The 22,339-nt window shown below is 46.9% G+C and overlaps 23 non-coding genes across 23 annotated transcripts; 7 read left to right on the forward strand and 16 right to left on the reverse strand.

Annotated features, from left to right (window-relative positions):
• Positions 1 to 577: 577 nt before the first annotated feature.
• On the reverse strand, positions 578 to 740 carry LOC135009365 (U1 spliceosomal RNA). The gene has a single exon (XR_010208919.1). It is a non-coding gene; the product is annotated as a U1 spliceosomal RNA (small nuclear RNA).
• Positions 741 to 892: 152 nt separating this feature from the next.
• On the reverse strand, positions 893 to 1,056 carry LOC135009322 (U1 spliceosomal RNA). The gene has a single exon (XR_010208877.1). It is a non-coding gene; the product is annotated as a U1 spliceosomal RNA (small nuclear RNA).
• A 674-nt stretch (positions 1,057 to 1,730) lies between these two features.
• Positions 1,731 to 1,893, reverse strand: LOC135009385 (U1 spliceosomal RNA). The gene has a single exon (XR_010208938.1). It is a non-coding gene; the product is annotated as a U1 spliceosomal RNA (small nuclear RNA).
• Positions 1,894 to 2,045: 152 nt separating this feature from the next.
• LOC135009358 (U1 spliceosomal RNA) lies at positions 2,046 to 2,209 on the reverse strand. Its single transcript, XR_010208912.1, has one exon. It is a non-coding gene; the product is annotated as a U1 spliceosomal RNA (small nuclear RNA).
• A 144-nt stretch (positions 2,210 to 2,353) lies between these two features.
• LOC135009329 (U5 spliceosomal RNA) lies at positions 2,354 to 2,469 on the forward strand. The gene has a single exon (XR_010208884.1). It is a non-coding gene; the product is annotated as a U5 spliceosomal RNA (small nuclear RNA).
• A 270-nt stretch (positions 2,470 to 2,739) lies between these two features.
• Positions 2,740 to 2,856, forward strand: LOC135009337 (U5 spliceosomal RNA). The gene has a single exon (XR_010208892.1). It is a non-coding gene; the product is annotated as a U5 spliceosomal RNA (small nuclear RNA).
• Positions 2,857 to 3,142: 286 nt separating this feature from the next.
• LOC135009335 (U5 spliceosomal RNA) lies at positions 3,143 to 3,255 on the forward strand. The gene has a single exon (XR_010208890.1). It is a non-coding gene; the product is annotated as a U5 spliceosomal RNA (small nuclear RNA).
• Positions 3,256 to 8,045: 4,790 nt separating this feature from the next.
• LOC135009333 (U1 spliceosomal RNA) lies at positions 8,046 to 8,209 on the reverse strand. Its single transcript, XR_010208888.1, has one exon. It is a non-coding gene; the product is annotated as a U1 spliceosomal RNA (small nuclear RNA).
• A 144-nt stretch (positions 8,210 to 8,353) lies between these two features.
• LOC135009330 (U5 spliceosomal RNA) lies at positions 8,354 to 8,469 on the forward strand. Its single transcript, XR_010208885.1, has one exon. It is a non-coding gene; the product is annotated as a U5 spliceosomal RNA (small nuclear RNA).
• Positions 8,470 to 8,739: 270 nt separating this feature from the next.
• On the forward strand, positions 8,740 to 8,855 carry LOC135009328 (U5 spliceosomal RNA). Its single transcript, XR_010208883.1, has one exon. It is a non-coding gene; the product is annotated as a U5 spliceosomal RNA (small nuclear RNA).
• A 286-nt stretch (positions 8,856 to 9,141) lies between these two features.
• Positions 9,142 to 9,257, forward strand: LOC135009320 (U5 spliceosomal RNA). The gene has a single exon (XR_010208875.1). It is a non-coding gene; the product is annotated as a U5 spliceosomal RNA (small nuclear RNA).
• Positions 9,258 to 9,532: 275 nt separating this feature from the next.
• LOC135009332 (U5 spliceosomal RNA) lies at positions 9,533 to 9,648 on the forward strand. Its single transcript, XR_010208887.1, has one exon. It is a non-coding gene; the product is annotated as a U5 spliceosomal RNA (small nuclear RNA).
• A 6,589-nt stretch (positions 9,649 to 16,237) lies between these two features.
• On the reverse strand, positions 16,238 to 16,401 carry LOC135009348 (U1 spliceosomal RNA). The gene has a single exon (XR_010208903.1). It is a non-coding gene; the product is annotated as a U1 spliceosomal RNA (small nuclear RNA).
• A 690-nt stretch (positions 16,402 to 17,091) lies between these two features.
• LOC135009317 (U1 spliceosomal RNA) lies at positions 17,092 to 17,254 on the reverse strand. Its single transcript, XR_010208872.1, has one exon. It is a non-coding gene; the product is annotated as a U1 spliceosomal RNA (small nuclear RNA).
• Positions 17,255 to 17,406: 152 nt separating this feature from the next.
• Positions 17,407 to 17,570, reverse strand: LOC135009344 (U1 spliceosomal RNA). The gene has a single exon (XR_010208899.1). It is a non-coding gene; the product is annotated as a U1 spliceosomal RNA (small nuclear RNA).
• Positions 17,571 to 18,241: 671 nt separating this feature from the next.
• LOC135009380 (U1 spliceosomal RNA) lies at positions 18,242 to 18,404 on the reverse strand. The gene has a single exon (XR_010208933.1). It is a non-coding gene; the product is annotated as a U1 spliceosomal RNA (small nuclear RNA).
• Positions 18,405 to 18,556: 152 nt separating this feature from the next.
• On the reverse strand, positions 18,557 to 18,720 carry LOC135009346 (U1 spliceosomal RNA). The gene has a single exon (XR_010208901.1). It is a non-coding gene; the product is annotated as a U1 spliceosomal RNA (small nuclear RNA).
• A 674-nt stretch (positions 18,721 to 19,394) lies between these two features.
• Positions 19,395 to 19,557, reverse strand: LOC135009374 (U1 spliceosomal RNA). The gene has a single exon (XR_010208927.1). It is a non-coding gene; the product is annotated as a U1 spliceosomal RNA (small nuclear RNA).
• A 152-nt stretch (positions 19,558 to 19,709) lies between these two features.
• LOC135009361 (U1 spliceosomal RNA) lies at positions 19,710 to 19,873 on the reverse strand. The gene has a single exon (XR_010208915.1). It is a non-coding gene; the product is annotated as a U1 spliceosomal RNA (small nuclear RNA).
• Positions 19,874 to 20,547: 674 nt separating this feature from the next.
• On the reverse strand, positions 20,548 to 20,710 carry LOC135009381 (U1 spliceosomal RNA). The gene has a single exon (XR_010208934.1). It is a non-coding gene; the product is annotated as a U1 spliceosomal RNA (small nuclear RNA).
• A 152-nt stretch (positions 20,711 to 20,862) lies between these two features.
• On the reverse strand, positions 20,863 to 21,026 carry LOC135009347 (U1 spliceosomal RNA). Its single transcript, XR_010208902.1, has one exon. It is a non-coding gene; the product is annotated as a U1 spliceosomal RNA (small nuclear RNA).
• A 674-nt stretch (positions 21,027 to 21,700) lies between these two features.
• On the reverse strand, positions 21,701 to 21,863 carry LOC135009375 (U1 spliceosomal RNA). The gene has a single exon (XR_010208928.1). It is a non-coding gene; the product is annotated as a U1 spliceosomal RNA (small nuclear RNA).
• Positions 21,864 to 22,015: 152 nt separating this feature from the next.
• LOC135009362 (U1 spliceosomal RNA) lies at positions 22,016 to 22,179 on the reverse strand. Its single transcript, XR_010208916.1, has one exon. It is a non-coding gene; the product is annotated as a U1 spliceosomal RNA (small nuclear RNA).
• Between the last annotated feature and the right edge of the window lie 160 nt (positions 22,180 to 22,339).

Below are 22,339 nucleotides of genomic sequence, written 5' to 3' on the forward strand. Positions count from 1 at the left end.
GGGACAACAACTGCAGGGAGAACACATATTTTCAGATAAACATGGGAGGGCAGAAGGCTGCCTAATACTGAAGCACCCCCAAACAACAAACCAAATGCAACAACTAGTACAAGCATTCCTGGGGGAAGGCCTGCAGCAGATGGATTTGCATATAGTGATGTCATCCAAGCAGTGGGTCAAAGTTGGCTTCAACCCTCGTCTGCATATGAAAAGAGAAAAGGGGCGTGCAGGGCATGGCGGCCTTTTGCGGCGCTTGGATGACCCCTAGTTCGCATTAAACACCTCCACCCTCCTTCGGTGTGGGGCTCATGTTGGCTATGCCCCAGCCCCTGAAGCATTCAAGCTGATTTCTTGCAGCAGCTGGGCACTGTAACAGCTCCAGAGCTGCTCTGAACGGCAAGTAAAAGGGTGTGGGCCCTGCAGCACTACCTGTAGTTTGCATTATGCATTGGAAGGCACAAAGTAAGCAGACGGGAGAAGTCAGGATAGTGCGCAAGGGCATAGAAGGGAGCGGCTCAAGAAAAGAGAAGTTGAAACAGACAGCAAACTAGGCTGGAGAGAGACCTGAGACAAAGAGATCTGAATTATACGAGAGCCGACCAGGGGAAACACAAATTATGCAGTCAAGTTTCCCACATTTGGGGAAATCGCAGGAGCAGCACACCCAGAGTGCAATGGGTGAGCCTTGCCCTGGGAGAAGCACCTACATGATCATAGTATCTCACCTGCCAGGTAAGTAGAAGTTGGGCTAGAGCTGGGGAGGGTCGCTGCTCGGGTACCCCCCTGTCAAGTGAAGGAGATTCAACTGAGGCAGCACAAGGGAACTCTCGAAAGAAGAACAAGGCTAGAGGAAGATCTGAGACAAATAAATCTGACTTTTACCAGAGCTGACCAGAGGAAAGCACAAACACAGTCCCCCACTACCACAAATAATGCAGTCGAGTTTCCCACATTTGGGGAAATCACAGGGGTCAGCATACCCAGAATGCAATGAATGAACCTCACCCTGGGAGAACAATCTTCATGACCATGGTATCTCCTATGCAAAATAAGTATGATTTGGGATAGGGCTGGGGAGGGCCGCTGCTCAGGCACATCTCTGTCAAGTAAAGGAGATTCAACTGAGGCAGCACAAGGGAACTCTCATCTGGGGACAACAACTGCAGGGAGAACACATATTTTCAGATGAACATGGGAGGGCAGAAGGCTGCCTAATAATGAAGCACCCCCAAACAACAAACCAAATGCAACAACTAGTGCAAGCATTCCTGGGGGAAGGCCTGCAGCAGATGGATTTGCATACGGTGATGTCATCCAAGCAGTGGGTCAAAGTTGGCTTCAACCCTCGTCTGCATATGAAAAGAGAAAAGGGGCGTGCAGGGCATAGCGGCCTTTTGCGGCGCTTGGATGACCCCTAGTTCGCATTAAACACCTCCACCCTCCTTCGGTGTGGGGCTCATGTTGGCTATGCCCCAGCCCCTGAAGCATTCAAGCTGATTTCTTGCAGCAGCTGGGCACTGTAACAGCTCCAGAGCTGCTCTGTACGGCAAGTAAAAGGGTGTGGGCCCTGCAGCACTACCTGTAGTTTGCATTGTGCATTGGAAGGCACAAAATAAGCAGACAAGAGGAGAAGTCAGGATAGTGCACAAGGGTATAAAAGGGAGGGGCTCATGAAAAAAGAAGTGGAAACAGACAGCAAACTAGGCTGGAGAGAGACCTGAGACAAAGAGATCTGAATTATACGAGAGCCGACCAGGGGAAACACAAATTATGCAGTCAAGCTTCCCACATTTGGGGAAATCGCAGGGGCACCACACCCAGAGTGCAATGGGTGAGCCTTGCCCTGGGAGAAGCACCTTCATGATCATAGTATCTCACCTGGCAGGTAAGTAGGAGTTGGGCTAGAGCTGGGGAGGGTCGCTACTCGGGCACCCCCCTGTCAAGTGAAAGAGATCCAACTTAGGCAGCACAAGGGAACTCTCGAAAGAAGAACAAGGCTAGAGGAAGATCTGAGACAAATAAATCTGACTTTTACCAGAGCTGACTAGAGGAAAGCACAAACACAGTCCCCCACTACCACAAATAATGCAGTCGAGTTTCCTACATTTGGGGAAATCACAGGGGTCAGCATACCCAGAATGCAATGAATGAACCTCACCCTGGGAGAACAATCTTCATGACCATGGTATCGCCTATGCAAAATAAGTATGATTTGGGATAGGGCTGGGGAGGGCCGCTGCTCAGGCACATCTCTGTCAAGTAAAGGAGATTCAGCTGAGGCAGCACAAGGGAACTCTCATCTGGGGACAACAACTGCAGGGAGAACACATATTTTCAGATAAAAATCTTGGTCATGCTTTGGTTTCTCTTCAGAACGAACAAATCTTTCGCCTCTTACTAAAGATTTCCGTGGAGAGGAGCAAAACCGAGTTTTATCTCAATTTTTGCATGCCCCATCTTTTTGGGGTTTCTTTTACCGGTTTAAAGATAGAATGAGTGTGCTTTAATGTAAGCTCATTTGCATAGAAATGACAGTAAATGTTTATTTATGTTCAAACAGAACTTTCTTGACCATGCTACTTGCTTTAAAGATCTGGGAGCACATGGAATACAGTACAAACCATGCTTATAGCAAGGAGAAGCCAGGTGAGAAATCTGCTTTCTTTCAAATTGGGCGCTCACTTTGATCTGAATGAGGACTGCTGGCACAGCACTCAGGCGACAGGTGGAATCTTGGTCATGCTCTGGTTTCTCTTCAGAATGAACAAATCTTTCGCCTTTTATTAAAGATTATCCGTGGAGAGGAGCAAAACTGAGTTTTATCTCAATTTTTGCATGCCCCATATTATTGGGGTTTCTTTTATCAGTTTAAAGACAGAACGAGTGTGCTTTCTTGTTAGCTTTAATGTAAGTTTATTTGCATAACAATGACAATAAATGTCTGTTTCTTTTCAAGCAGAACTTTCTTGACCATACTAATTGCTTGAAAGATCTGGGAGCACATGGAAAAGAGTACAAACCATGTTTATAGCAAGGGGAAGCCTGGTGAGAAATCTGCTTTCTTTCTTTCAAATTGGGTGCTCACTTTGAGCTGAATGAGGACTGCTGGCATGGCACTCAGGCGACAGGTGGAATCTTGGTCATGCTCTGGTTTCTCTTCAGAACGAACAAATCTTTCGCCTTTTACTAAAGATTTCCGTGGAGAGGAGCAAAACTGAGTTTTATCTCAATTTTTGCATGCCCCATATCATACCTCCCAACTGTCCCGATTTTCGCGGGACAGTCCCGTTTTTTGGGGACTGTCCCGCTGTCCCACCTGCGGGCCGCAGTGTCCCGCGGTGGGGAGGACAGTTGGGAGGCTCTGTCTGTCGCTGCCCTGCTTAGCAGAGCAGCGGTGAATAGTCGCTGTGCGCACAGCGTCTATTCACTGAAGTCAGAGGGAGAGGTGGCATGCCAGCGGCTCACAGAGCGCTGGGCATGCCCCCTCAGTGCCGAAAACGGGGGCGTGACTCGCGATCGCGGGTCCTCCCGCGAAGCCATGCCCCTTTTTACTTAGGCCACGCCCTTTTTGGGAGCGCGTGCGACTTCGCCGCGCGTGTGTCCCTCTTTGCGAGCCGACAAAGTTGGGAGGTATGCCCATATTATTGGGGTTTCTTTTATCAGTTTAAAGACAGAACGAGTGTGCTTTCTGGTTAGCTTTAATGTAAGTTTATTTGCATAACAATGACAGTAAATGTTTGTTTCTTTTCAAACAGAACTTTCTTGACCATGCTACTTGCTTGAAAGATCTGGGAGCACATGGAAAACAGTACAAACCATGCAGTATCACAAGAGCCTTTATTTGATCTTTCATGAAGATAGAGCAGAATTGAGGACACGTCAACAATTTCTGCCGAAGGTGGTTCATCTTTCCACATGGTGCCTTTGGCCACTGACACCTTCGTTGAGTCAAAGTCTCTGGCTGTGGTCAGAACTTTGAAAATTTATGTCACCAGAACGGTTCAGATTAGGAAAACAGAGGCTCTGTTTGTCCTGTATGCTCCCAACAGGATTGGGTGTCCTGCTTCCATGTAGACCATTATGCGCTGGATCTGTGGTAAGATTCAGCATGCTCATTCCATGGCAGGATTGCCGTTACTGAATTAGGTGAAGACCCATTCTACTAGAAAGGTGGGTTCATCCTGGGCAGCTGGTCGGGGAGTCTCGGCATTGCAACTTTGCCGAGCAGCTATTTAGTAAACACTTTTGCTAAGTTTTACAAGTTTGATACCTTGGCCGATGATAACTTCAAGTTGGGTCATTCGGTGCTGCAGAGTCGTACGCACTCTTCCACCCGTTCAAGAGCTTTGGTATAACCCCATGGTTCTTAATGTGACCCCAGCATCCTCTAGGTCGTATGAGAAAATAGGATTTTAATACCTACCGGTAAATCCTTTTCTCTTAGTCTGTAGAGGATGCTGGGCACCCGTCCCAGTCCATACTGTGTCTGCAGTTATTACTTGTGGTTATACACATGTTGTGTTATGGTTCTGGTCAGCTTTTTGCTGCAATTGTTCATGCCGTTGGCTTGTGTTCTGTTGAATGCCACGTTCTGCGGCATGCTTAAGGTGTGAGCTGGTAAGATGCTCACCTTAGTTTAACAATAAATCCTTTCCTCGAAATGTCCGTCTCCATGGGCACAGTTCCTATAACTGGAGTCTGGAGGAGGGGCATAGAGGGAGGAGCCAGTTCACACCCTTTGATAGTCTTAAAGTGCCCATGTCTCTTGCGGATCCCGTCTATACCCCATGGTTCTTAATGTGACCCCAGCATCCTCTACGGACTAAGAGAAAAGGATGCCCTTGCGCACTATCCTGACTTCTCCTCCCGTCTGCTTACTTTGTGCCTTCCAACGCACAATGCAAACTACAGGTGGTGCTGCAGGGCCCACACCCTTTTACTTGCCTTACAGAACAGCTCTGGAGCTGTTACAGTGCCCAGCTGCTGCAAGAAATCAGCTTGAATGCTTCAGGGGATGGGGCATGGCCAACATGAGCCCCACACCAAAGGAGGGTGGGGGTGTTTAATGAGAACTAGGGGTCATCCAAGCACTGCAAAAGGCCGCCATGCCCTGCACGCCCCTTTTCTCTTTTCATATGCAGATGAGGGTTCCAGCCAACTTTGGCCCACTGCTTGAATAACATCACTGTATGCAAATCCGTCTGCTGCAGACCTTCCCCCAGGAAGGCTTGTACTAGATGTTGCATATGGTTTGATATTTGATGGTGCTTCAGTATTAGGCAGCCTTCCGCCCTCCCATGTTCATCTGAAAAGATGTGGTCTCCCTGCAGTTGTTGTCCCCAGACGAGAGTTCCCTTGTGCTTCCTCAGTTGAATCTCCTTAACTTGACGGGGGAGGGGCTGCCCGAGCAGCCACCCTCCCCAGCCCTATCCCAACTCATACTTATTTTGCATATGAGATCTCTTGATCATGAAGATTGTTATCACAGGGTGAGGTTCATCCATTATATTTTAAAATAGGAAGGTACAAATTACATATTTGAATTGCATTTATGTGCTGGATTCAAATGTCCCCCCCCCCCTTCCTTTCTCAATTGTGCCCGTCAGCAGCTATTCTAAGGTTGCTGCCAATGGGTGTGACACATTAATTTCTTCTGTGGGGTACACTGGACTCCACAAGGATTCACATTGGGGTGTAGAGTAGGATCTTGATCTGAGGCACCAACCGGCTCAAAGCTTTTGACTGTTCCCAAGATGCTCAGTGCATTCTCCTCTATAACCCCGCTTCCATGAACAGGGAGCTCAGTTTGTAGTTGGTGCCTTCAGTAGCAGGCCACTTAACAGGGGCCTGCCTCAGGCAGCCTATTCTTAGCTATAAATTTTGACAAGAAAAGAAGAACTTGTTTTATGAGAATCTACAAGGGCTGCAGCAGGCTAGGTCTAATAGACATCTTTACTGCAGCTTCATCACTCCCAGCGGCGCTGTATACTCCCGTGCCCTGGTTGCTGGGTCACTGCAGCGGAGGGTCCGGTTTCATCCTAAGGTCAGTCACACACACACCACCCTTCCGGATCACGAGGCCGCTGATGAAGGGGAGCGTGGCCGTAGGGGGTGGACCGTGTGCGCACTGGCGTGGACACTGATTACTGGGCAGCCGCTCCACTAGCCACCAGGTACAGTTAAGGAGCACAGGTCTGGGGGTTTTTCTCCTATATTAACCCAATTTTGTACTGCCCGCAGCGCATTGTGATAGGTAATAGGGCCTGATTCAGGTTGGATTGCAATCACAATAAGCGATCCAACTGCAAAAATTGCTAAGAGCATACGCATGTGCCTGCATTTTCTGCGGCACCCCGCAGAGAATGCGATCGCCTCTGCCTGTCAATCGGGGCGGGGGGGGGATAGGTGGGTCAGCAACACTCCATTTCCAAGTCAGGGATGGAGCGGTGCGGGGGCAAGGCTTCAAAATGGGGTCTGCAACGGAGGAGACACAGGGGGCGTGGTCACAGCGGCTGTATGACATCACATTCAGCCGCTGTGATCACAAAAATGGTGGCGGCTTCCTGCGCGCACATACAGTCTGCACCAGCAGGAGGCTACACCATTTTTTATGATCACGCTGAACTGCAGTGCGACTGCAATTACAGCATGGTCAAGAAGGGAGGCGTCATGCTGGGTGGCCATGCCCTTTCACTGTGCAGGAGCCAGCACTGCTCACACACTAGTCCCCGGGTGCAGCCCCCAACCCCCGGGACACCCGGAGCAACAAAATGTAGATTCAGGCCACCAGGCCACGCCCCTACCTATGAAACCATGCCTCCTTTTTACCATTGCGCTGCTTATCTGCGCGCACTGCATTACAATCTCCCTCGCCACCTCTCTGGGTGTCACCAGTGATAGTGACACCTCTGCCATGCTTGTAGCAGCTGGTCCTAAGATCTACGCCTCAAGCCCTGAGTGTTTGCCCTTGTGACTTGTTGATCATCATAGCGAAGCAGATGCTTACAGAAAACTGCAGGGGCTTAGATTGAAAATAAAAAAATTGATGGGTATAAGGTAGAGAGGAGCGGGTTCGGTTCTCCGAGAACCGAATTCCCCACGAACTCCACGTTGTTTACACTGGTCCGAGGCAGGCTCGGTTGTTCCCGCCTGACTCGGAAAACCTGAACAAGGGAAAATGTCATCATCCCGCTGTCGGATTCTCGCGAGATTCGGATTCCATATAAAGAGCTGCTTGTTGCCGCCATTTTTACTCGTGCTTTGAAGAGAGAGCGGAACGGACGTGGCTATGTTCTCTCAGTGGAAATCTCAATATCAGTGCTCAGTATCAGTGGTTACTTATTGCTGCTCAGTAATACTAGTAGTGTGTCTCTCCTGCTCAGTGTCAGTTCTCAGTAGTATCCTCATCAGTGCTCAGTGCTGCATTGTGGTGCTCAGCATACTACAGTACATTACTAATAGTCCAGTGCTGCATCTTGCTGCTCAGTGTCAGTTCTAGTATCCTCATCAGTGCTCACTATCACTGTTCATTGCATTTTGGTTTTCTGTATACTACAGTAACATAGTAATATAGTAACATATAGTAACATAGTTTTTGAGGTTGAATAGAGGCAAATTGCCCATCGTGTTCAACCTGTTTTAAGTTGTGATGATTCTACATACTTGCTGAATGTTTTATGACTAGTTAGCTACTATAACTCATGTTACCCCCGGATTAACCATGTTGATATTTTAAGTATTATAACCTTAGATAGCTTTTTCATTCAGAAATGTATCCATTCCTTTTTTAAATCCAATTACAGAGTCCGCCATTACCACCTTCCCTGGCAGGGAATTCCACATCCTGATTGCCCTAACAGTGAAGATCATAGTATCTCACCTGGCAGGTAAGTAGGAGTTGGGCTAGAGCTGTGGAGGATTGCTGCTCGGGCACCCCCTGTCAAGTGAAGGAGATCCAACTGAGGCAGCACAAGGGAACTCTCGAAAGAAGAACAAGGCTAGAGGAAGATCTGAGACAAAGAAATCTGACTTTTACCAGAGCTGACCAGAGGAAAGCACAAACACAGTCCCCCACTACCACAAATAATGCAGTCGAGTTTCCCACATTTGGGGAAATCACAGGGGTCAGCATACCCAGAATGCAATGAATGAACCTCACCCTGGGAGAACAATCTTCATGACCATGGTATCTCCTATGCAAAATAAGTATGATTTGGGATAGGGCTGGGGAGGGCCGCTGCTCAGGCACATCTCTGTCAAGTAAAGGAGATTCAACTGAGGCAGCACAAGGGAACTCTCATCTGGGGACAACAACTGCAGGGAGAACACATATTTTCAGATGAAAATCTTGGTCATGCTCTGGTTTCTCTTCAGAATGAACAAATCTTTCGCCTTTTACTAAAGATTTCCGTGGAGAGGAGCAAAACTGAGTTTTACCTCAATTTTTGCATGCCCCATCTTTTTGGATTTTCTTTTATCGGTTTAAAGATAGAATGAGTGTGCTTTAATGAAAGCTCATTTGCATAGAAATTACAGTAAATGTTTGTTTCTTTTCAAACAGAACTTTCTTGACCATGCTACTTGCTTGAAAGATCTGGGAGCACATGGAATACAGTACAAACCATGCTTATAGCAAGGAGAAGCCAGGTGAGAAATCTGCTTTCTTTCAAATTGGGCGCTCACTTTGATCTGAATGAGGACTGCTGGCATGGCACTCAGGCGACAGGTGGAATCTTGGTCATGCTCTGGTTTCTCTTCAGAATGAACAAATCTTTCGCCTTTTATTAAAGATTTCCGTGGAGAGGAGCAAAACTGAGTTTTATCTCAATTTTTGCATGCCCCATATTATTGGGGTTTCTTTTATCAGTTTAAAGACAGAACGAGTGTGCTTTCTTGTTGGCTTTAATGTAAGTTTATTTGTATAACAATGATAGTAAATGTCTGTTTCTTTTCAAACAGAACTTTCTTGACCATGCTACTTGCTTGAAAGATCTGGGAGCACATGGAAAAGAGTACAAACCATGCTTATAGCAAGGGGAAGCCTGGTGAGAAATCTGCTTTCTTTCTTTCAAATTGGGTGCTCACTTTGAGCTGAATGAGGACTGCTGGCATGGCACTCAGGCGACAGGTGGAATCTTGGTCATGCTCTGGTTTCTCTTCAGAACGAACAAATCTTTCGCCTTTTACTAAAGATTTCCGTGGAGAGGAGCAAAACTGAGTTTTATCTCAAATTTTGCATGCCCCATCTTATTGGGGTTTTATTTTATCTGTTTAAAGATAGAACGAGTGTGCTTTAATGTAAGCTCATTTGCATAGAAATGACAGTAAATGTTTGTTTCTTTTCAAACAGAACTTTCTTGACTATACTAATTGCTTGAAAGATCTGGGAACACATGGAAAAGAGTACAAACCATGTTTATAGCTAGGGGAAGCCTGGTGAGAAATCTGCTTTCTTTCTTTCAAATTGGGTGCTCACTTTGAGCTCAATGAGAACTGCTGGCATGGCACTCAGGCGACAGGTGGAATCTTGGTCATGCTCTGGTTTCTCTTCAGAACTAACAAATATTTCGCCTTTTATTAAAGATTTCCGTGGAGAGGAGCAAAACTGAGTTTTATCTCAATTTTTGCATGCCCCATATTATTGGGGTTTCTTTTATCAGTTTAAAGACAGAACGAGTGTGCTTTCTTGTTAGCTTTAATGTAAGTTGCCATAGATGCAGTGAAACACATGTGTAGGGCACGGCGTGTCCGCGTGTATTTGACTCATGTGAAATGTTATAAAACAAAAATATATGATTATGATGTTAGCTGTTAGTCTCCACTAATAGGGAATAGAAGCTGAGCTATAAGAAAGGAATACACTAGATATGATGTCACTTAGCAATTACAATGTCTAAAGTGCATACAGATAGCTACTAATAACTCTTGATAAGAAAGTATATCAGTGTGGGTATATTTATATGATGGGATATTGGGACTAGTGAATATATATCACTCCTGCTGTCCAGATTGGCAATAACCAGACAATTATGATAAGAGTAGAGATGTCACATGGGCTGCTATAGATATTAATTTAATGCTGTATGTGTCATTTGTTACAAATGGATACATTTTCTATGAGTCAGCCTAGCAGCTGCATGTTCTAAAAGAACACTATCCTCACACAGAATCTGCTAACCTTGAGATAACTAAATGACAGTGTGTAACAGTCTCTTTACTATAAGACTGTTACAAAGTAATATATATATTTGAAGTCAGTCTAGCAGCTGTGTGTTCCAGCAGTTTATAAGACAAAGAAAATCTCCTATTGTGGAATCTAGACACATGGGACTGCTGGCCTGTGTCATACTATTTCTATGTAATACCAGTAACATGTATATAACTGTTACATAATTGTTACAAATGGATAAATCTTTGAGTCAGCCTAGCAGCTGCATGTCCTAACAGGACACCATAAATCCTTTACAGTGTAACAAATTGATTGGTAACACTTAAAGGCTGGAGAGCAGTTATATGCCTTACTAGCATACTCAATATACCACATTATTACACCAGTTACCACGATTATTGACAGCGCATTTGATATATTATATTACCCTCACACTGAGTCTGTTTACCTTTAGATAACTAAGTGACCGAATATGTAACAGTTTCTCTATCATAAGACTGTTACAAAGTGAGATAGATATATTTGGAAGTCAGTCAAACAGCTGTGTGTTTCAGCTGTTTATAAGAAAATTCCTCATTGTGGAATCTGGACCACTAAGGGTTATTATATATATAGCACATGGAATTGCCACATCTCCCTATATGATAATTTCATTACACTGTAACATAATAAGAATTAACTCTTTAACAGTGTAAATAGAGAGTAATGAATCTCTGACACATGGAATATATTATTTCTTAGATGAATTGGATAAACCATTATGACAGACACTTTGCTTCTTAATAAGAATTGAGGTGGCTATACCTCTAAGGAAAGCATTATTGCCTACGCCTAGATCAGATTAAATAAGATCTGGCTGAATATATGAAGGAAGGTTGCTATTTATATGAGAATTGGAATTGCTATATTCCTTAAGGCAACCCCACCGATTGATATATGTTGTCAATTAAGTATATCTGAACGGCTATATCTGGACCAGATTTAATAAGATCTGGCTGATTATATGAAGGAGGGCTGCTATTTATATTGGAATTGCCATATTCCTTAAGGCAACCGCACCTGTTGGTATATCTCGCCAATTAACTATATCTAAACAGCTAAATTAAAGCTATTCATCATTTTTTTAGTTTGGATATTAATAAATATGATCTTTCCATGATCCATAGAGATTTCCCTATCAAGTGATTCCTTATCCGATATAGAAAGCTATCCCCCTGTGGTATTGAATTTAGGAATATAGTCTTAGGGGACACAGAGAAATAAGTGATCCCCATCTACCTAAGCACCCCACAAATTGGAGGTTAGCTTACCGGTTATACTCAATCACCCCCACAAATTCGCCAATGGGGATGGCTTCCCGGGAGGTAACCCCTATTGAGTGAAGGGAGTATATAGGATACGACCCAGTGGTACCTGACGACATAGATACTAACAGCTATTTAATAACATTACGCTAGAAAGTGATTATTAGCAACATATATATCTATATAAACAACCCCGCCAGGGTTGTGCCTTCAAAAATAATCACACACGGACACGCTTTTTAAACCTTTTTTTCACATCTCTTTATTCTTCTTATGCACATGTATGTTAGTTCTGTGATTTTAACATTTATGTTTCACTGCAGTTTGGGATAATAATATTAATATTTATCCAATTTTAATACATACTTAATAAAGGTTATATTTTATGATTCATTCATTCTGTCCAGTGCGTCAACAGTGCAGATTTCTTCTTGTTTTTTCTCCCAAATTCTATAACAATGACAGTAAATGTTGTTTCTTTTCAAACAGAACTTTCTTGACCATGCTACTTGCTTGAAAGATCTGGGAGCACATGGAAAACAGTACAAACCATGCAGTATCACAAGAGCCTTTATTTGATCTTTCATGAAGATAGAGCAGAATTGAGGACACGTCAACAATTTCTGCCGAAGGTGGTTCATCTTTCCACATGGTGCCTTTGGCCACTGACACCTTCGTTGAGTCAAAGTCTCTGGCTGTGGTCAGAACTTTGAAAATTTATGTCACCAGAACGGTTCAGATTAGGAAAACAGAGGCTCTGTTTGTCCTGTATGCTCCCAACAGGATTGGGTGTCCTGCTTCCATGTAGACCATTATGCGCTGGATCTGTGGTAAGATTCAGCATGCTCATTCCATGGCAGGATTGCCATTACTGAATTAGGTGAAGACCCATTCTACTAGAAAGGTGGGTTCATCCTGGGCAGCTGGTCGGGGAGTCTCGGCATTGCAACTTTGCCGAGCAGCTATTTAGTAAACACTTTTGCTAAGTTTTACAAGTTTGATACCTTGGCTGATGATAACCTCAAGTTGGGTCATTCGGTGCTGCAGAGTCGTACGCACTCTCCCACCCGTTCAAGAGCTTTGGTATAACCCCATGGTTCTTAATGTGACCCCAGCATCCTCTAGGTCGTATGAGAAAATAGGATTTTAATACCTACTGGTAAATCCTTTTCTCTTAGTCCGTAGAGGATGCTGGGCACCCGTCCCAGTCCATACTGTGTCTGCAGTTATTACTTGTGGTTATACACATGTTATGTTATGGTTCTGGTCAGCTTTTTGCTGCAATTGTTCATGCCGTTGGCTTGTGTTCTGTTGAATGCCACGTTCTGCGGCATGCTTAAGGTGTGAGCTGGTAAGATGCTCACCTTAGTTTAACAATAAATCCTTTCCTCGAAATGTCCGTCTCCCTGGGCACAGTTCCTATAACTGGAGTCTGGAGGAGGGGCATAGAGGGAGGAGCCAGTTCACACCCTTTGAAAGTCTTAAAGTGCCCATGTCTCTTGCGGATCCCGTCTATACCCCATGGTTCTTAATGTGACCCCAGCATCCTCTACGGACTAAGAGAAAAGGATGCCCTTGCGCACTATCCTGACTTCTCCTCCCGTCTGCTTACTTTGTGCCTTCCAACGCACAATGCGAACTACAGGTGGTGCTGCAGGGCCCACACCCTTTTACTTGCCTTACAGAACAGCTCTGGAGCTGTTACAGTGCCCAGCTGCTGCAAGAAATCAGCTTGAATGCTTCAGGGGATGGGGCATGGCCAACATGAGCCCCACACCAAAGGAGGGTGGGGGTGTTTAATGCGAACTAGGGGTCATCCAAGCACCGCAAAAGGCCGCCATGCCCTGCATGCCCCTTTTCTCTTTTCATATGCAGATGAGGGTTCCAGCCAACTTTGGCCCACATCTTGGATGACATCACCGTATGCAAATCCGTCTTCTGCAGACCTTCCCCCAGGAATGCTTGTACTAGTTGTTGCATATGGTTTGATATTTGATGGTGCTTCAATATTAGGCAGCCTTCCACCCTCCCATGTTCATCTGAACAGATGTGGTCTCCCTGCAGTTGGTGTCCCCAGACGAGAGTTCCCTTGTGCGTCCTCAGTTGAATCTCCTCCCCAGCCCTATCCCAACTCATACTTATTTTGCATATGAGATCTCTTGATCATGAAGATTGTTCTCACAGGGTGAGGTTCATCCATTATATTTTAAAATAGGAAGGTACAAATTACATATTTGAATTGCATCTATGTGCTGGATTCAAATGTCCCCCCCCCCCCTTCCTTTCTCAATTGTGCCCGTCAGCAGCTATTCTAAGGTTGCTGCCAATGGGTGTGACACATTAATTTCTTCTGTGGGGTACACTGGACTCCACAAGGATTCACATTGGGGTGTAGAGTAGGATCTTGATCTGAGGCACCAACCGGCTCAAAGCTTTTGACTGTTCCCAAGATGCTCAGCGCATCCTCCTCTATAACCCCGCTTCCATGAACAGGGAGCTCAGTTTGTAGTTGGTGCCTTCAGTAGCAGGCCACTTAACAGGGGCCTGCCTCAGGCAGCCTATTCTTAGCTATTAATTTTGACAAGAAAAGAAGAACTTGTTTTATGAGAATCTACAAGGGCTGCAGCAGGCTAGGTCTAACAGACATCTTTACTGCAGCTTCATCACTCCCAGCGGCGCTGTATACTCCCGTGCCCTGGTTGCTGGGTCACTGCAGCGGAGGCTCCAGTTTCTTCCTAAGGTCAGTCACACACACACCGCCCTTCCGGATCACGAGGCCGCTGATGAAGGGGAGCGTGGCCGTAGGGGGTGGACCGTGTGCGCACTGGCGTGGACACTGATTACTGGGCAGCCGCTCCACTAGCCACCAGGTACAGTTAAGGAGCACAGGTCTGGGAGTTTTACTCCTATATTAACCCAATTTTGTACTGCCCGCAGCGCATTGTGATAGGTAATAGGGCCTGATTCAGGTTGGAATGCAATCACAATAAGCGATCCAACTGCAAAATTTGCTAACAGCATACGCATGTGCCTGCATTTTCTGCGGCACCCCGCAGAGAATGCGATCGCCTCTGCCTGTCAATCGGGGCGGGGGGGGGAGAGGGGGGTCAGCAACACTCCATTTCCAAGTCAGGGATGGAGCGGTGCGGGGGCAAGGCTTCAAAATGGGGTCTGCAACGGAGGAGACACAGGGGGCGTGGTCACAGCGGCTGTATGACATCACATTCAGCCGCTGTGATCACAAAAATGGTGGCGGCTTCCTGCGCGCACATACAGTCTGCACCAGCAGGAGGCTACACCATTTTTTATGATCACGCTGAACTGCAGTGCGACTGCAATTACAGCATGGTCAAGAATGGAGGCGTCATGCTGGGTGGCCATGCCCTGTCACTGTGCAGGAGCCAGCACCGCACACACACTAGTCCCCGGGTGCAGCCCCCAACCCCCGGGACACCCGGAGCAACAAAATGTAGATTCAGGCCACCAGGCCACGCCCCTACCTATGAAACCATGCCTCCTTTTTACCATTGCACTGCTTATCTGAGCGCACTGCATTACAATCTCCCTCGCCACCTCTCTGGGTGTCACCAGTGATAGTGACACCTCTGCCATGCTTGTAGCAGCTGGTCCTAAGATCTACGCCTCAAGCCCTGAGTGTTTGCCCTTGTGACTTGTTGATCATCATAGCGAAGCAGATGCTTACAGAAAACTGCAGGGGCTTAGATTGAAAATAAAAAAATTGATGGGTATAAGGTAGAGAGGAGCGGGTTCGGTTCTCCGAGAACCGAATTCCCGACGAACTCCACGTGGTTTACACTGGTCCGAGGCAGGCTCGGTTGTTCCCGCCTGACTCGGAAAACCTGAACAAGGGAAAATGTCATCATCCCGCTGTCGGATTCTCGCGAGATTCGGATTCCATATAAAGAGCTGCGCGTTGCCGCCATTTTTACTCGTGCATTGAAGAGAGAGCGGAGAGGACGTGGCTATGTTCTCTCAGTGGAAATCTCAATATCAGTGCTCAGTATCAGTGGTTACTTATTGCTGCTCAGTAATACTAGTAGTGTGTCTCTCCTGCTCAGTGTCAGTTCTCAGTAGTATCCTCATCAGTGCTCAGTATCACTGCTCATTGTCTTGTGCTGCATTGTGGTGCTCAGCATACTACAGTACATTACTAATAGTCCAGTGCTGCATCTTGCTGCTCAGTGTCAGTTCTAGTATCCTCATCAGTGCTCACTATCACTGCTCATTACATTGTGGTGTTCTGTATACTACAGTAACATAGTAATATAGTAACATATAGTAACATAGTTTTTGAGGTTGAATAGAGGCAAATTGCCCATCGTGTTCAACCTGTTTTAAGTTGTGATGATTCTACATACTTGCTGAATAATGTTTTATGACTAGTTAGCTACTATAACTCATGTTACCCCCGGATTAACCATGTTGATATTTTAAGTATTATAACCTTGGATAGCTTTTTCATTCAGAAATGTATCCATTCCTTTTTTAAATCCAATTACAGAGTCCGCCATTACCACCTTCCCTGGCAGGGAATTCCACATCCTGATTGCCCTAACAGTGAAGATCATAGTATCTCACCTGGCAGGTAAGTAGGAGTTGGGCTAGAGCTGTGGAGGATTGCTGCTCGGGCACCCCCTGTCAAGTGAAGGAGATCCAACTGAGGCAGCACAAGGGAACTCTCGAAAGAAGAACAAGGCTAGAGGAAGATCTGAGACAAAGAAATCTGACTTTTACCAGAGCTGACCAGAGGAAAGCACAAACGCAGTCCCCCACTACTACAAATAATGCAGTCGAGTTTCCCACATTTGGGGAAATCACAGGGGTCAGCATACCCAGAGTGCAATGAATGAACCTCACCCTGGGAGAACAATCTTCATGACCATGGTATCTCCTATGCAAAATAAGTATGATTTGGGATAGGGCTGGGGAGGGCCGCTGCTCAGGCACATCTCTGTCAAGTAAAGGAGATTCAACTGAGGCAACACAAGGGAACTCTCATCTGGGGACAACAACTGCAGGGAGAACACATATTTTCAGATGAACATGGGAGGGCAGAAGGCTGCCTAATACTGAAGCACCCCCAAACAACAAATCAAATGCAACTACTAGTGCAAGCATTCCTGGGGGAAGGCCTGCAGCAGATGGATTTGCATATGGTGATGTCATCCAAGCAGTGGGTCAAAGTTGGCTTCAACCCTCGTCTGCATATGAAAATAAAAAAGGGGTGTGCAGGGCATGGCGGCCTTTTGCGGCGCTTGGATGACCCCTAGTTCGCATTAAACACCTCCACCTTCCTTCGGTGTGGGGCTCATGTTGGCTATGCCCCAGCCCCTGAAGCATTCAAGCTGATTTCTTGCAGCAGCTGGGCACTGTAACAGCTCCAGAGCTGCTCTGTAAAGCAAGTAAAAGGGTGTGGGCCCTGCAGCACTACCTGTAGTTTGCATTGTGCGTTGGAAGGCACAAAGTAAGCAGACGGGCACAAAGTAAGCAGACGGGAGAAGTCAGGATAGTGCACAAGGGCATAGAAGGGAGCGGCTCAAGAAAAGAGAAGTGGAAACAGACAGCAAACTAGGCTGGAGAGAGACCTGAGACAAAGAGATCTGAATTATACGAGAGCCGACCAGAGGAAACACAAATTATGTAATCAAGTGTCCCACATTTGGGGAAATCGTAGGAGCAGCACACCCAGAGTGCATTGGGTGAGCCTTGCCCTGGGAGAAGCACCTTCCTGATCATAGTATCTCACCTGGCAGGTAAGTAGGAGTTGGGCTAGAGCTGGGGAGGGTCGCTGTTCGGGCACCCCCCTGTCAAGTGAAGGAGATCCAACTGAGGCAGCACAAGGAAACTCTCGAAAAAAGAACAAGGCTAGAGGAAGATCTGAGACAAAGAAATCTGACTTTTACCAGAGCTGACCAGAGGAAAGCACAAACACAGTCCCCCACTACCACAAATAATGCAGTCGAGTTTCCCACATTTGGGGAAATCACAGGAGTCAGCATACCCAGAATGCAATGAATGAACTTCACCCTGGGAGAACAATCTTCATGACAATTGTATCTCCTATGCAAAATAAGTATGATTTGGGATAGGGCTGGGGAGGGCCGCTGCTCAGGCACATCTCTGTCAAGTAAAGGAGATTCAACTGAGGCAGCACAAGGGAACTCTCATCTGGGGACAACAACTGCAGGGAGAACACATATTTTCAGATGAACATGGGAGAGCAGAAGGCTGCCTAATACTGAAGCACCCCCAAACAACAAACCAAATGCAACAACTAGTACAAGCATTCCTGGGAAAAGGTCTGCAGAAGACGGATTTGCATACGGTGATGTCATCCAAGCAGTGGGCCAAAGTTGGCTGGAACCCTCATCTGCATATGAAAAGAGAAAAGGGGTATGCAGGGCATGGCGGCCTTTTGCGGCGCTTGGATGACCCTTAGTTAGCATTAAACACCTCCACCCTCCGTCGGTGTGGGGCTCATGTTGGCTATGCCCCAGCCCCTGAAGCATTCAAGCTGATTTCTTGCAGCAGCTGGGCACTGTAACAGCTCCAGAGCTGCTCTGTAAGGCAAGTAAAAGGGTGTTGGCCCTGCAGCACTACCTGTAGTTTGCATTGTGCGTTGGAAGGCACAAAGTAAGCAGACAGGTGAAGTCAGGAGAGTGCACAAGGGCATAGAAGGCAGCGGCTCAAGAAAAGAGAAGTGGAAACAGACAGCAAACTAGGCTGGAGAGAGACCTGAGACAAAGAGATCTGAATTATACGAGAGCCGACCAGGGGAAACACAAATTATGCAGTCAAGTTTCCCACATTTGGGGAAATCACAGGAGCAGCACACCCAGAGTGCAATGGGTGAGCCTTGCCCTGGGAGAAGCACCTTCATGATCATAGTATCTCACCTGGCAGGTATGTAGGAGTTGGGCTAGAGCTGGGGAGGGTCGCTGCTCGGGTACCCCCCTGTCAAGTGAAGGAGATCAAACTGAGGCAGCACAATGGAACTCTCGAAAGAAGAACAAGGCTAGAGGAAGATCTGAGACAAAGAAATCTGACTTTTACCAGAGCTGACCAGAGGAAAACACAAACACAGTCCCCCACTACCACAAATAATGCAGTTGAGTTTCCCACATTTGGGGAAATCACAGGGGTCAGCATACCCAGAATGCAATGAATGAACCTCACCCTGGGAGAACAATCTTTATGACCATGGTATCTCCTATGCAAAATAAGTATGATTTGGGATAGGGCTGGGGAGGGCCGCTGCTCAGGCACATCTCTGTCAAGTAAAGGAGATTCAACTGAGGCAGCACAAGGGAACTCTCATCTGGGGACAACAACTGCAGGGAGAACACATATTTTCAGATGAACATGGGAGAGCAGAAGGCTGCCTAATACTGAAGCACCCCCAAACAACAAACCAAATGCAACAACTAGTGCAAGCATTCCTGGGGGAAGGCCTGCAGCAGATAGATTTGCATATGGTGATGTCATCCAAGCAGTGGGTCAAAGTTGGCTTCAACCCTCGTCTGCATATGAAAAGAGAAAAGGGGCGTGCAGGGCATGGTGGCCTTTTGCGGCACTTGGCTGACCCCTAGTTTGCATTAAACACCTCCACCCTCCTTCGGTGTGGGGCTCATGTTGGCTATGCCCCAGCCCCTGAAGCATTCAAGCTGATTTCTTGCAGCAGCTGGGCACTGTAACAGCTCCAGAGCTGCTCTGTAAGGCAAGTAAAAGGGTGTGGGCCCTGCAGCACTACCTGTAGTTCGCATTGTGCGTTGGAAGGCACAAAGTAAGCAGAAAGGAGGAGAAGTCAGGATAGTGCGCAAGGGCATAGAAGGGAGCGGCTCAAGAAAAGAGAAGTGGAAACAGACAGCAAACTAGGCTGGAGAGAGACCTGAGACAAAGATATCTGAATTATACGAGACCTGACCAGGGGAAACACAAATTATGCAGTCAAGTTTCCCACATTTGGGGAAATCGCAGGAGCAGCACACCCAGAGTGCAATGGGTGAGCCTTGCCCTTGGAGAAGCACCTTCATGATCATAGTATCTCACCTGGCAGGTAAGTAGGAGTTGGGCTAGAGCTGGGGAGGGTCGCTGCTCGGGCACCCCCCTGTCAAGTGAAGGAGATCCAACTGAGGCAGCACAAAGGAACTCTCGAAAGAAGAACAAGGCTAGAGGAAGATCTGAGACAAAGAAATCTGACTTTAACCAGAGCTGACCAGAGGAAAGCACAAACACAGTCCACCACTACCACAAATAATGCAGTCGAGTTTCCCACATTTGGGGAAATCACAGGGTTCAGCATACCCAGAGTGCAATGAATGAACCGCACCCTGGGAGAACAATCTTCATAACAATGGTATCTCCTATGCAAAATAAGTATGATTTGGGATATGGCTGCGGAGGGCCGCTGCTCAGGCACATCTCTGTCAAGTAAAGGAGATTCAACTGAGGCAGCACAAGGGAACTCTCATCTGGGGACAACAACTGCAGGGAGAACACATATTTTCAGATGAACATGGGAGGGCAGAAGGCTGCCTAATACTGAAGCACCCCCAAACAACAAACCAAATGCAACAACTAGTGCAAGCATTCCTGGGGGAAGGCCTGCAGCAAATAGATTTGCATATGGTGATGTCATCCAAGCAGTGGGTCAAAGTTGGCTTCAACCCTCGTCTGCATATGAAAAGAGAAAAGGGGCGTGCAGGGCATGGTGGCCTTTTGCAGCACTTGGCTGACCCCTAGTTTGCATTAAACACCTCCACCCTCCTTCGGTGTGGGGCTCATGTTGGCTATGCCCCAGCCCCTGAAGCATTCAAGCTGATTTCTTGCAGCAGCTGGGCACTGTAACAGCTCCAGAGCTGCTCTGTAAGGCAAGTAAAAGGGTGTGGGCCCTGCAGCACTACCTGTAGTTCGCATTGTGCGTTGGAAGGCACAAAGTAAGCAGAAAGGAGGAGAAGTCAGGATAGTGCGCAAGGGCATAGAAGGGAGCGGCTCAAGAAAAGAGAAGTGGAAACAGACAGCAAACTAGGCAGGAGAGAGACCTGAGACAAAGAGATCTGAATTATACGAGAGCCGACCAGGGGAAACACAAATTATGCAGTCAAGTTTCCCACATTTGGGGAAATCACAGGAGCAGCACACCCAGAGTGCAATGGGTGAGCCTTGCCCTGGGAGAAGCACCTTCATGATCATAGTATCTCACCTGGCAGGTATGTAGGAGTTGGGCTAGAGCTGGGGAGGGTCGCTGCTCGGGTACCCCCCTGTCAAGTGAAGGAGATCAAACTGAGGCAGCACAATGGAACTCTCGAAAGAAGAACAAGGCTAGAGGAAGATCTGAGACAAAGAAATCTGACTTTTACCAGAGCTGACCAGAGGAAAACACAAACACAGTCCCCCACTACCACAAATAATGCAGTTGAGTTTCCCACATTTGGGGAAATCACAGGGGTCAGCATACCCAGAATGCAATGAATGAACCTCACCCTGGGAGAACAATCTTTATGACCATGGTATCTCCTATGCAAAATAAGTATGATTTGGGATAGGGCTGGGGAGGGCCGCTGCTCAGGCACATCTCTGTCAAGTAAAGGAGATTCAACTGAGGCAGCACAAGGGAACTCTCATCTGGGGACAACAACTGCAGGGAGAACACATATTTTCAGATGAACATGGGAGAGCAGAAGGCTGCCTAATACTGAAGCACCCCCAAACAACAAACCAAATGCAACAACTAGTGCAAGCATTCCTGGGGGAAGGCCTGCAGCAGATAGATTTGCATATGGTGATGTCATCCAAGCAGTGGGTCAAAGTTGGCTTCAACCCTCGTCTGCATATGAAAAGAGAAAAGGGGCGTGCAGGGCATGGTGGCCTTTTGCGGCACTTGGCTGACCCCTAGTTTGCATTAAACACCTCCACCCTCCTTCGGTGTGGGGCTCATGTTGGCTATGCCCCAGCCCCTGAAGCATTCAAGCTGATTTCTTGCAGCAGCTGGGCACTGTAACAGCTCCAGAGCTGCTCTGTAAGGCAAGTAAAAGGGTGTGGGCCCTGCAGCACTACCTGTAGTTCGCATTGTGCGTTGGAAGGCACAAAGTAAGCAGAAAGGAGGAGAAGTCAGGATAGTGCGCAAGGGCATAGAAGGGAGCGGCTCAAGAAAAGAGAAGTGGAAACAGACAGCAAACTAGGCTGGAGAGAGACCTGAGACAAAGATATCTGAATTATACGAGACCTGACCAGGGGAAACACAAATTATGCAGTCAAGTTTCCCACATTTGGGGAAATCGCAGGAGCAGCACACCCAGAGTGCAATGGGTGAGCCTTGCCCTTGGAGAAGCACCTTCATGATCATAGTATCTCACCTGGCAGGTAAGTAGGAGTTGGGCTAGAGCTGGGGAGGGTCGCTGCTCGGGCACCCCCCTGTCAAGTGAAGGAGATCCAACTGAGGCAGCACAAAGGAACTCTCGAAAGAAGAACAAGGCTAGAGGAAGATCTGAGACAAAGAAATCTGACTTTAACCAGAGCTGACCAGAGGAAAGCACAAACACAGTCCACCACTACCACAAATAATGCAGTCGAGTTTCCCACATTTGGGGAAATCACAGGGTTCAGCATACCCAGAGTGCAATGAATGAACCGCACCCTGGGAGAACAATCTTCATAACAATGGTATCTCCTATGCAAAATAAGTATGATTTGGGATATGGCTGCGGAGGGCCGCTGCTCAGGCACATCTCTGTCAAGTAAAGGAGATTCAACTGAGGCAGCACAAGGGAACTCTCATCTGGGGACAACAACTGCAGGGAGAACACATATTTTCAGATGAACATGGGAGGGCAGAAGGCTGCCTAAT

Source organism: Pseudophryne corroboree, unplaced genomic scaffold (assembly GCF_028390025.1).
Source record: "Pseudophryne corroboree isolate aPseCor3 unplaced genomic scaffold, aPseCor3.hap2 scaffold_2252, whole genome shotgun sequence".
Taxonomy (NCBI): domain Eukaryota; kingdom Metazoa; phylum Chordata; class Amphibia; order Anura; family Myobatrachidae; genus Pseudophryne; species Pseudophryne corroboree.